Consider the following 12,341-nt stretch of genomic DNA (forward strand, 5'->3'; position numbering starts at 1 on the left):
TCAACTTCGGAGGCTTTCCTGTTGTGACAGACAGCCTTTTGAGAAGGAAAGAAGAGAAAGAAAAGTATACACTTCAAAAGAAGTAGAACCCCAACATAAAACGTCAAAGGCACAGATCCTAAAGCACATTTGATGTCTGGTAGTGAACTATAAAAAGGGGCAGTTGAGACCACAACTTTTTTTCATCTGCCAAGCAGCCAGATGGGCTGTGTGAGAAGGGGAAACTATGCAGGACTGCTGTGTGTGACCAGGACAGGGGGCCAAGACCTGCTAGTCTCCCTGCTGGGTAAGAGTACATTGCCGGGGGAAATCAAAATCACCTTCCTTGCGGCTTGGAGCACCCGTGCCTGTCTGCTTGTCAAGACCAGTGTGCCCTGTGTGGAATAGCAGAGCACTAGAGGCAGCAACATCCAGTGGGGAGCTCTACCGAGAGGACTCCCTGTTCCAGGTGTGAGGAGAAGGCTGTGCATTGATTGGGTTGTTGCGTGTGTGTAGGATTGATTGGGTGACCCCCCTAGGCCAGGGTAGGCCCACCATGTACTGAGTCATGAATCAAACGATGTGCAAGGAGCACCAAGCCCATACGGGCTCATTGCGGTGATCAAGTATTCTAGAGGGGAACCCATTGAAGTAATTGTGTGACCGTAAAAGCAGAGGCAGCGGACCAGAAAAACCTCACCTGACCTGTGTTAAGAAAAATGCAGTTTACCAAAATATTTAAAAGTGTGTGCACACACACACACCTCATGTTTCCAAAAAGTTCAGGCCTTTGCCAAGACAAGAGTGAGGCCTCAACCAGTAGGGCGGCCAGCGAATATCAAGACCTGCCCCATATCAACTCCTAAGGTCCTTGGAAGACACTGAGGAAGATGTCGCACCCTAGCTGGACTTGGGTTGGGAGCTGGAAGACCAATCCTTACCTTCCCCTTGTGGAAAAGACTGACTTACAGAGTCTCCGTTCACTGGGGCAAGCCATCTGCACCACTCGGGAGAGAGCTCACGCCATCCGGGTGCTGCCTTTTGTACCATGAGCAGCCCGACTTTGCCGACCAGGGTCAGAGATTGTGTAAGCCTGCGAATAGGGCCCATGCTGACACATTGAACACATCTGTGCTGCAGGAGTTAATAAGAATTGAATTGGGCTTGTAGGCCCCGGGGGACTCGCTGCTGGAGGTTCTGCCGCACCATAGATACTTTTTAGTATTAAATCTCTTTATTGACAGATTATAATGCATGTATAAACAACACATGACCATATGGCCCCAAACCCTCATTACATTATAACGTAGAAAGCTCAGGTACCATATTTTCCGGCGTATAAGACGACTTTTTAACCCATGAAAATCTTCTCAAAAGTCGGGGGTCGTCTTATATGCCGGTAAATAAAAAATAATAGGAAGCCACCCACACGCCGAAACATCGTCACTGCACCAGCAGGAAAATGAACGCCATTTTCCACGAAGAAATGCCAGGACATGCCTGTGAATGATAGCGGTACAAAGTCACCCCTGTAACGCCATATATCTCTCCACAGCTCTCACTTACCGCGATCACCACCATGTCATGGGCTGAGCAAAACAAACACCGGCGCAGCCTGCCGGTGATGTTAGCACAGAGGCGAGTCAGTGGGTAAGTGTGCATTAAGAAGTGGCACCCCACATTGGCCAGAACTCAGGGTAGTCTTATACTATGAGTATAGCCCAAACCCTATATTTTCACAGGAAAAGTAGGGGGTCGTCTTATACGCCCAGTCGTCTTATATGCCGGGCAATACGGTAATAAGACAAACAGAGCCATGTCACACTATAGAGCCAATCCAGGAATGAGCGCACTATAGATGCGAACAATCTTTATCAAGTACAAAGAAAACCAAAAGCAATCAAAACCCCCCACACAGGCTCCAGCAGAGTATAGGAGCCTTGAAGTAATGGACATTAAGACATTATTGCCCATAACTAGTGTCGTGGAGAGGCCGTGTCCACTACAGGAGAGCCAGAATAATGGGGGTGCAGGCATAGCATTGAACCAGGCCTCCGGAGTAATAGCCCCCCCAGTGGTCAGGAATAGATACCTCCTACGTTCATTGCATGATAAAGAGTTGCTACTCTCAGGAAGAAGTGGAATAGGCTGCCCAACCCCATTAACTCCGAAACAGAAGAAAAAAGTAAATTAGGGGATTGGAAAAAGCAGAAGAGAGGCTTAAGTATTGCAAAATCAGCAAAACCTGCTCCCTCTTTGGTATCTTACTTTAAAATAATGGAGAAGACAGTCTCTAGTCCCATATCAAGCATTGGATCAGGTCCAAATGGGGGTGGTAGGCAAATGGAGCAAGCAAGTACCGGTGCAGGTACAGGTCAGGGCCCCCCGGCTAATGTCTCTGGAAATTCTTCACAATCAAATGTTATACTCCAGAACAAATTTGCCCCTCTGCTGTCGGACTCTGAGACTAACCTGGGAGATTTAGGGGAGACCCCAGAGGAGCTTGGGATAACACCTATATTTATATCTGCTTCTATACCCGTATTCACGTCCATGTCAGCGTCTGCATCAGCAGATGAACCGCGGAAAGAGAATCAAAGCTTAGAGACCCTCTTACTTACTTTGAGGGAAGATCTCCTAGCGAGTTTGCTCCCTAAATTTGTAACATCGGAAGCTAACCAGAGTGAGATTACTCGAAAATGTACCAGCCTGGAGAATAAAATGGATGAGATAGGTACTAGAACGGAGGCCTTAGAGGGAGAGGTTGCTACCCTTACGAAAGTCTCTGAGGCACACTCAAAGGCCATAACGGAACTGAAAGAGCAGAACAGGTCTCTGCAACTAGATCTGGAGCGATTGGAAATTCATTCCAGGAGAAATAATTTGAAGTTTCTAAAAATTCCGGAGGGAGTAGAAAATGGGGATGTGAAGGCTCTAGTATGCAAATTATTGCGAGAAGGTGTATTGAAAGACAGACCAGACATTGAATTGGAAAAGGAGATCCAAAGAGCACACAGGGATCCCTTTCGGCAACATACTGGGAGGAATGCCCCAAGGAAAATCTTAGTAAATTTCCTTACATTTTCGGTGAAGGAGCTGATTTTGAGTAGGGCCCTTACAGATACATCATTGCAGATAAATTCAGTTAAATATTCAATTCGTTCAGATGTAGGCAAAGTAACAGCTCAGTGACAGTGGGAGTTAGGATCACGTATGCAGGAACTGAGAAGTTTTGGCGCTCAAGTTATGATGAAATTCCCAGCATCATTACGAGTTGTTTGGAACAACAAGACATATAACTTCATATCCCCGCAGGAAGTAGACCGTTTTATTGAAACTATGAAGAATGAGCAAGAAGTTCAGCAAGTGCAAAGAGAGGCCCGATACTAGATATAAATACAACGAAGGAAGGAAAAAAAAATATATATATATATAAATGAACAAATATAAATAAACAAATATAAACTGAAAACAAAATTCACCTTCGCATCAGGATAGCATATATATATATATATATATATATATATATATATATATATATATATATATATATATAGTAGGGTGAGGGGAGGCTCTCTTTTTCTTTTCCCTTTATTGCTCATACATATACAGATATGAGGTAGAGGTAGAGGTATTGACACATTATATTTAAATACACGAAGGTGTGGCAGAGACCAAGTCAGGGACAAGGCTCTCAACGGCGATAAGATCGCCAAGGTTCAAGAGGGGGGGTTCCTCAAGGGAGGGGAGGGGGGGAGGGGGAAATACATAAGAAAATTTTCCTCATATATCAATGTTATTTGAAATGGCTATGAGAATAATAGCAAATAATGAAGACAGGAGGGTTGGAATAAATGCAGTGATGGTCATCTTTTTCTTTTTTCTTCTCTATGATTAATGGCGAGGATAATTTAAAGTTTGAAAGCTGGAATGTGAACGGGCTTAGGGAGGATATAAAGCTTAATAGAATTTGTGAGTTTTTGAGAAAATCAGAAGCCCATATTATTATGTTAGAAGAAACACATCTTGACCAGAAAGAATGTAAAATAGCCTTCAAAAATGGATACAAGATCTCCTCTGCTCCAATCAAAGCAGCAAAATTAGGGGAGTGGCTATCATTGTTAGAGTAAATAGTGGGATAAGGGTGGAAAAGTATGATACGGACGACAGGGGAAGATGGCTGACTGCTTTCTTAACTATTAATAATATGAGGTTGACATGTGGAGTGTATTATGGGCCAAACCAGGATTGTCCAGACGCATTATTTAGCTTAAAATCTAGTTTATCGGAGCAAGACACACCTATTGTTTTAGGAGGTGATTTTAATTTAGTTTTTGATTCGAGCCTTGACCGTACTTCTAGGGCTGTCTCTCTTCCTCTACCTAAATCGAAGAGAGAACTTAAAACCATCATGAAAGAACTTCGTCTCTTAGACGTATGGAGAGTAAAAAACCAGAAAAATAGGGATTACTCATTTTACAGCCACAGGCATAAACATCACTCGCGTATAGATTTCTTCTTAATCGATCAAGGGCTCTTATCTAAAGTCATGACCACTTCCTATGTTCCCGCAATATTATCGGACCATTCAGTAGTAACCCTGACTATAAAGATTCCACAGGGAGGGCAGGTTAGAAGGTGGACATTAGATAGATCGATATTACAACAGGAGGAAATCAGGGGAGATCTGAGGAGACAGATGGAGGAATATTTTATGTTTAACAAGGCCACCGCACCTGACCAAATAGTGTGGGAAGCTTTCAAGACTTTCTTGAGGGGCCTATTTACTACTATAATGATAAGGAGAAGTAAGATTAGAAAGGAAACAGAGAGGAATTCATTACAGGAGATCAAGCAAAAAGAGCAACAGCTGCAGAAGGCTTCACTCGAACAACATGTTAACATACACATCTTACAACAAGAGATAGAAAATTTGAAAGCTAAATATCAGGCGAATCTTGATAAGGCTATCAAAGAAAAATGGGATTCAAGTAAACTTCGCTACTTCTCTTATGGGGAAAAGTGTGGCCGCCTTCTTGCATGGAAGGCTAGGTCTGATAGAGCAAGAAATCAAATCAACGGCCTCGGAGTGCAAAGTTCTGGAGATGTCTCCTATGCTAACGAGTTAATATCGGAAGAAGCAAGAAGATATATGCAGACCCTATATTCAGAAACTAAGGATAAATCTAATCTGGATGTAGATGGATGGTTGGAGGGGGTCAGACTTCCGCAGGGTCAGGAGGAAGACTTTGACTTTGTAAGATCTGAGATAAAAGAGGGGGAAGTATATAATCAGCTGAAGAAGATGGCAACAGGAAAAGCTGCGGGCCCGGATGGGCTCCCTGTGGAGGTATATCAAATTGGTGCGGAGATAATTGTCCCAGTTCTCACTTCTCTGTTTAACAAAATATATCTGGCTGGTGAACCTATTCCAAAAACTTGGCTGGAGGCCTCAGTTGCTTTGATCCTGAAGCCGAATAAGGACCCCCTGACTATTGAATCATACAGGCCAATCTCGCTGCTGAATACTGACTACAAAATCTTTGCAGGAGTCTTGGCGGCGTGGCTGGCCAAAGTAATAAACACCATCGTGCTTGAGGATCAGAGGGGTTTCATGCCAGGTAGGCAGATTAACGAGTTGACTTTTCAGGCCATCGCAGCAATAGACTATGCTACTGATAAGAAACTCCCGTTGACCATTGTAGCAATAGACGCCGCAAAGGCATTTGATCTAGTCAATTGGGAATATCTCTGGGATGTACTGTCCGGTTTCGGCTTTCCAACCAACTTTATCACCTCTATAAAAGCGCTGTACCTGAACCCAAAGGCAAAGATTCTTGTAAATGGGATGCTCACGGACTGGGTTTAAATATCAAGGGGTACTAGGCAGGGGTGCCCCCTTTCCCCCTTATTGTTCAACTTATATATTGAGCCATTAGTGATTAAGTTAAGGGCAGATCGTTTAATAAAACCCTTTTCTATAACAGATTTGGATCTAAAGTTCGCCTTATATGCAGATGACCTTTTAATGTTCACTTCCAATCCTGAGGTAGCAATACCTAGACTTTTTGACCATGCAGAAGCTTTTGGAGAGACCTCTGGATATAGAATAAATAAGGAAAAAACAGAAATCATGCAATGGAATCAGGAGGTGGTGTTACCCGAAGCAACATCAAGGATGAGGTACCTTGGGATCCAGTTAGTCCAGGACATTACAGAGATACCGAAAGTTAATCTGGATAAGGTGTATAAGGATATTTGTGGACAATTACAGCGTTGGTCCGGGCTCCCATTAAACATCTTCGGGAGGGTCAATCTTATAAAGATGATTATACTGCCAAAGGTAACCTTCTTATTTAACTCAATACCCTTATCTTTTGACGCAAAGGAAGTGGGTAAACTACAATGAAAAATAGGTTATTTTATTTGGAACTCCAAAATGTCCAGAATTTCTGCCAAGACGTTAAGAAGACAATTAAAAATGGGAGGACTGGCGTTACCTGACATTTTGCATTATGGCCATTCCTTCCATTTTAAAAATTTCAGAGTTATGGCTGGCAAAGCAGATACATCTTTTTTGGGACGTTTGTTTCAGGCAATACTGCATGGTATCCCTCAAGGCTATGAATATTTTTTATTTAAGTTTGGAGACCCCAGATTTTATAAAAAGGTCAGACTAAAGGTTTTAGTTACGGCTCTGAAAAATTGGGTTTTTTTCAGGAAAAAACTACAAATCCCATATTATGCTCCTCAGGCCCCAATATGGGATTCTCCAGGGACCCCAGAATGTCTCAGAGACCAACTGTCAACCCCTCTTAAACTAGCAGGGTTGATGCAGTGGAGAGATTTACAAAATGACCAACAGCTATTGGGGTGGGATTCCCTCTTCATGTTGACCGGAGGAACCCTTACAAGGTTTAAATATTACCAGCTATCAAGCTGGTGGTCTACTGTAACATGGGATTGTGCATCTAACCCGAAATTTGATTTTGTAAACAGAAAGGGGCGTTGGGATAAAGAGCTTTCTTTCTGGTATGAGGCATTGATGGAAAAAGAGGGAGTTACTGATTTGGAACTTCAGAATCTCTGGGGAAATGTTGAGGGATTGGATGGTAACAAACTGGTAGACCTGTGGGGGGATTCCTTTAGTCTGGTGAACGGAATAGTAAAGTCAGCTCCTCTTAAACGAAACCATCTGTTCACACTGCACAGAGTGTATTTTTCCCCAAAAAAAAAGTTGACAAGGATTACAAACCTGCAATATAGCTGTCCACGGTGCAAATCTCTAGAGGCAGATGACTTACATATGTTTGTTGAATATCCTAGTCTCAACCTGTTTTGGAAAAAAATTGAGGGTTTTTTGGTGGATGTATTAGGAACACAGATTGTGGTGTCACCGGTAATGATCTTGTTCGGCCTAGAGGCGGATTACCATCTTGATAATTTACAGACTAAATTTATTTTCTATGTGATGTTATTGGCAAGACGAGAAATATGTAAAGTATGGAAATCTGAAGATGCTCCCATTTTTTCTGAATGCTTAAAGTATATTATATATATCAGTGAGTCTGATATAGCATGTGATAATTCCTCAGAGTTCAAGATCTGGGAGCTCCTTGTGGCATGGCGGAATAGATCAGAGTATTCCTATGATTTCACCTGGGTACTGTTGGTGCTTAGTCCTCAACCAATTCAGGGGCCGCCAAGTTTCAGAGGTTGAGGTGGATAAAGCAAACAGTAAACACTGGAGGGGGGTTTCTTTTCCTGCCTCCACTGGCATCAAATTCTGTGGCCGTAACATCGAGATGTCAGGGGGGGGGGGGGGAGGATCCCCTTCTAGAGCACCCAAAATTGGTATATGAGGAATAAAAACAAAAAAAAAACCCACTCACCCAAACCCCCTCCTCCCATCCACCACCCAAGTTACTAGTCCACTACCCCCCTCTATCAAGGGCTCTGTCTCTTTAACCCCTCCCCGGCTAATCCACATTCGACAGACGCAATAAGCGCAGATAGCGAGGACAAGAAACCTCCTGGAACTCCGAGTCTAGCAAGGACAAGAAGGGCTGCCACAGCTCAGAGTATTTAGCGCCCTCTCCCGCCAACGTTAAAGAAAGCTTCTCCATGCCCAACACATGCCACAAACGATGGAGCCAACCCTGAAACGTGGGAGTATGTGCAGTGCGCCAATGTAAGAGAATATTCTCAATAGCAGAACCCTGGGCAATAGCTATTAATCGGCCCCTACGGGAGCGCAGTGGATACGTGATGGGATTCGGCAAACCTAGCAATACATAAGAAGGGAACCGTGGGATCTCTGTGTCAAAATGTGCATCAACCTCATCCAGGACCTGCTTCCAATACCCCTGAAGCTGAACACAATCCCAGAGCAGGTGAACTAGTGTGCCCGTCTCTCCGCACCCCCGCCAACATGTCTCCTCCCTAGAGTTATCGATCTTGTGTAGCCTCTCCGGCGTGTAGTACCAATATGTTGCGACTTTAGTGAGGGTGTCTGTAAGACCCATATGGTATGCAGAATGCCAGCCCCTGTAATAAATACCCTCCCATTCTTTGTGGCAAAGCGTCGTACCCAACTCCTTTTCCCAGCGTACCTTCCCCGAACTGTATATGTGCGTATACTTGGCTTGTAGCATTCTGTATAGGTCTGAAATTAGCTTTTCATCGGATTTACGTGTGATTAACCAGTACTCATACGGCCACAAATGTCTGTCGGCCGTAGGGCGTACCTGGTCGTTGAGTGCCCAGTGTCGAGCCTGGAGATATCTAAGCCTCTCCGACTCTGGCAGAGCATATACCTGTTGAAAAGCCGCAAATGATAACACACCCCCTTCCGAACACAAGTGATAAAAGAACCGGCACCCCGCCGGCTGCCATTTTGCGAAAGCCTCGGAGTCTTGCCCTGGGGTAAAATCCGGGTTATCCATCAAGGGTGTGAGGGGCGATGGAAAGGAAGTGAGCTCATGTTTGACATTGGTGCTATCCCATACATCCATAGGGACCCTGGTGATGTACGAGGCGTACATGTTGGGGGGGTCTATGTTGCCGGCGGAGAAAGGGGATCTCCTGAAGCGGACGACCCGCCACTGCTTCGTCCTGAAAAAGCCAAAGCTTCTCAGACTCCCCTCTGCTCCGCTCTACAGGGAAGCGCAGTTGGGCTGCTTGAAAATAGAGGAGCAAATCTGGGAAGCCGAGTCCCCCTTTCTCGGGGGGAAGGGTGGCGAGTCTGAGCTTCATCCGTGGCTTTTTACCACTCCAGATAAACTGAGCCAGTTCGGATTGAGTCTGGCGAATCCAGCCTACCGTTGGCCGCAGAGAAATGGTGCAGAATAGGTAAAGAATCTGGGGAAGGATCGTCATCTTTACCGCCGCCACCTTCCCCAACCAGGACAGAGGGTAGTGCCTCCATCTGCCCAGCTCATGCCTGATTTTCTGACGTAACTGCGCATAGCTATTACGAACCGTATTGGGAAGTGTAGGAGCCAGCTGAATCCCCAAGTGCGGGATTGCTTCAGTCGACCATTGGAAAGGAAAGGACCCCTGCAAAAATTCCCATATGGGCCATCCAAGGACAGGTCCAGAGCCACGGACTTGCTCATGTTGACCTTAAAGCCTGCCGCCTGTGTAAACTCATCGAGGGACTCAAGACACGCTGGCAGCGACTCCCTTGGATGGGACAAGGAGAGTAGCACATCATCTGCGTACAAACTTACAGTGTGCGTGTAGCCGCCAAATTTAATCTCCTGCACCTTCGGATCAAGCCTCAGTCTCTGCGCCAGCGGTTCCATATATAGAGCAAAGAACCGGGGCAACAATGGGCACCCCTGTCTCGCACCCCGTTCAATAGCAAACCAGGGAGAGTTACAGCCATTAACTCGTACCGTCGCAGTTGGGAACTTGTAGCAGTTCATGACAAAGGTGCGGAACGTCTCTCCTATTCCAGCCTTCACCAGAACCCGCTCCAGGTACGGCCTGTGGACCCGATCGCCAGCGACATGAATTCTCCGGTCGTACGTGTGGCTTTCTCTATCAAGTGCAGGGCCCTCTTGGTGTTTGTCGCTCCGGGATAAACCCGGCCTGATCCGGGTCAATCAGGCCACTCATAAAAGGTGCAAGCTGTGCCGCTAGAATGCCCGTATAGAGCTTAAGGTCAACATTAAGAAGAGAAATAGGGTGGTATGCCCCACACTGTGAGCGATCTTACCCTGGCTTGGGAATAACTGAAATAGTAGCATCCAGCAGGTCTCTTGGGATCGCACCTGGCTCCTAAAATGAATTAAAAAGGGCTGTCAGGAGTGAGACTACTTGTGGACAGAATGTCTTATAAAAGCTCGCAGGAAAGCCATCCGGCCCAGGCGCTTTTGCCAGCTTAAGATGAGAAATAGCCGTGATGACCTCCTCTGGCCTAATGTCACGTTCTAAGAGGTCTGCCTGCTCTTACGTGAGGGCGGGAAGAGGGATGGAGGCGAGAAAGGACTCCCACGCGGATGTCTCACTGGAGGACCCAGCATAAAGGGTGGCATAAAATTCGCTAAAGGCAGCAGCTATAGCAGCATTCTCTGTAACGCGCCCACCCCCCTGCTGAAGGATCTCCTGCACAGCCTACCGCTGTCGTGCCTCGCGCAACTTGTTACCTAACAGGCGCCCACACCGGTCTCCTCCAGTATAATACGTGTGTTTCAGCCGCAGGGCGGCATACTCTGCCCGGTCCTGATATAACGCTGCCAACTGGTGCCTTATGGCCTTGAGTTGTTTCCAAATCCGGGGGGCCCCCGTTCGTTGGTGCATTTGCTCTAGCTCCTTCGTCTGTCGTGTGAGCTCCTCCCTCTTACCCGCGCATTCAACGTTGCCTGCTGCTGAAATCGCAATGAGCTCACCCCGCAACACTGTCTTTAGTGCCGCCCACTGCATCGCTAGTGTGGTGTCGGTATTACTATTATGTTCAAGATAGTCTGTTATAACCCTTTTGAGTCGTGCAACCACCTCCTTACGGTGCAAATGGGGGTGGGGTCGCACACTACTCACACACCGGCGGTGTCACCCCTAAGGACTCTGGTCAATGTAGTAAAGTGTTTGCGATGCATCATCTTTCGATCTTCTGCTATCTTCGCTGTCTTCGCCATCCCTGGACATGTGTTTCAGGGTATTACCCCTCATCAGCAGGGATAGGCCGTGTACTGGGGTTACCGATGGCTGCCAATATCTGCCAGGTATAGTACCACTCAGGCGCATAGGTGCGGGATCCCAGACTCGTCAGCCCGCTGCTCAAGGGAGCTTTAAAGTTACAAATGGGGGTGGGGTCGCCCCTAAGGACTCTGGTCAATGTAGTAAAGTGTTCGCGATGCATCATCTTTCGATCTTCTGCTATCTTCGCTGTCCTCGCCATCCCTGGACACGTGTTTCGGGGTATTACCCCTCATCAGCAGTGAGGTGCAGCAGCAGCGGTTCCCGCAACCTCCAGCTCTGTGTCACACGCAAAACAGGCAGGAGGGAAAACACAACGGTCACTGGCGCATGATCGGAGAGAGATAAAGTACCTATAACTACATCCGTCGTGAGTGCCTGAAGTGAAGGGGAAACAAGTAGATAATCTAAGCGTGCATATGTTTTGTGTGCATTAGAGTAATAGGTGTATTCCCTGCTCCCAGGGTGAGAGCAACACCAGAGATCTACCAAGCCCACCTCCCGCAAACGGGCCAACCCTTCCGCGGAGAGTGCTCCTGACTGAGAGGTACGCTGACATGACCTATCCAAGGTGTTGTCAAAAACTAAATTGAGGTCCCCCCTCTAGCAGGACATGGCGGTCTATTGTATTGGATGCTTCACTAAGTGCAAGGTGAAAAAATTTCTCCTGACCCTCATTGGGAGCGTACACAGAGCCTATGGTAAACAATGAAGTGCCCAAGGAGGACCTATATGTCAATAGCCTCCCCCTTATCTCAGCCCCCTTCTGCAAAACCTTACCCCGGAATCTTGGGGCCACCAAGATTGCGACACCTGCGGTTTTCGTTGCAGCGGAGGAGAAAAACTGTAATGGGAAACTAAGAGACCTGAGGCGGTGGCAATCCCTCTGCAGTAGGTGTGTCTCCTGTAGGAGGCAAATATCTGCCTGTGAATGCTCAAGTAAGGAAAGTACTGCCTTGCGCTTCACCGGGTTGTTTAAGCCCCTTACATTTAACTTAAGGACTCTGAGTTTGGTGTCAGGCATTACACACTAGAAACCAGAAAGTGCCCATGGAACATAGCTAACTGAGAATGGAGTGGATGGGGTAGACCTCGCGCCTCGAGGTCGGGTATGGACGGTGCTCTGGGCCCTCCCGATGGTGCTCTGTGGACTTGGAATA

This window comes from Lissotriton helveticus, chromosome 4_1 (assembly GCF_964261635.1).
Source record: "Lissotriton helveticus chromosome 4_1, aLisHel1.1, whole genome shotgun sequence".
NCBI lineage: Eukaryota > Metazoa > Chordata > Amphibia > Caudata > Salamandridae > Lissotriton > Lissotriton helveticus.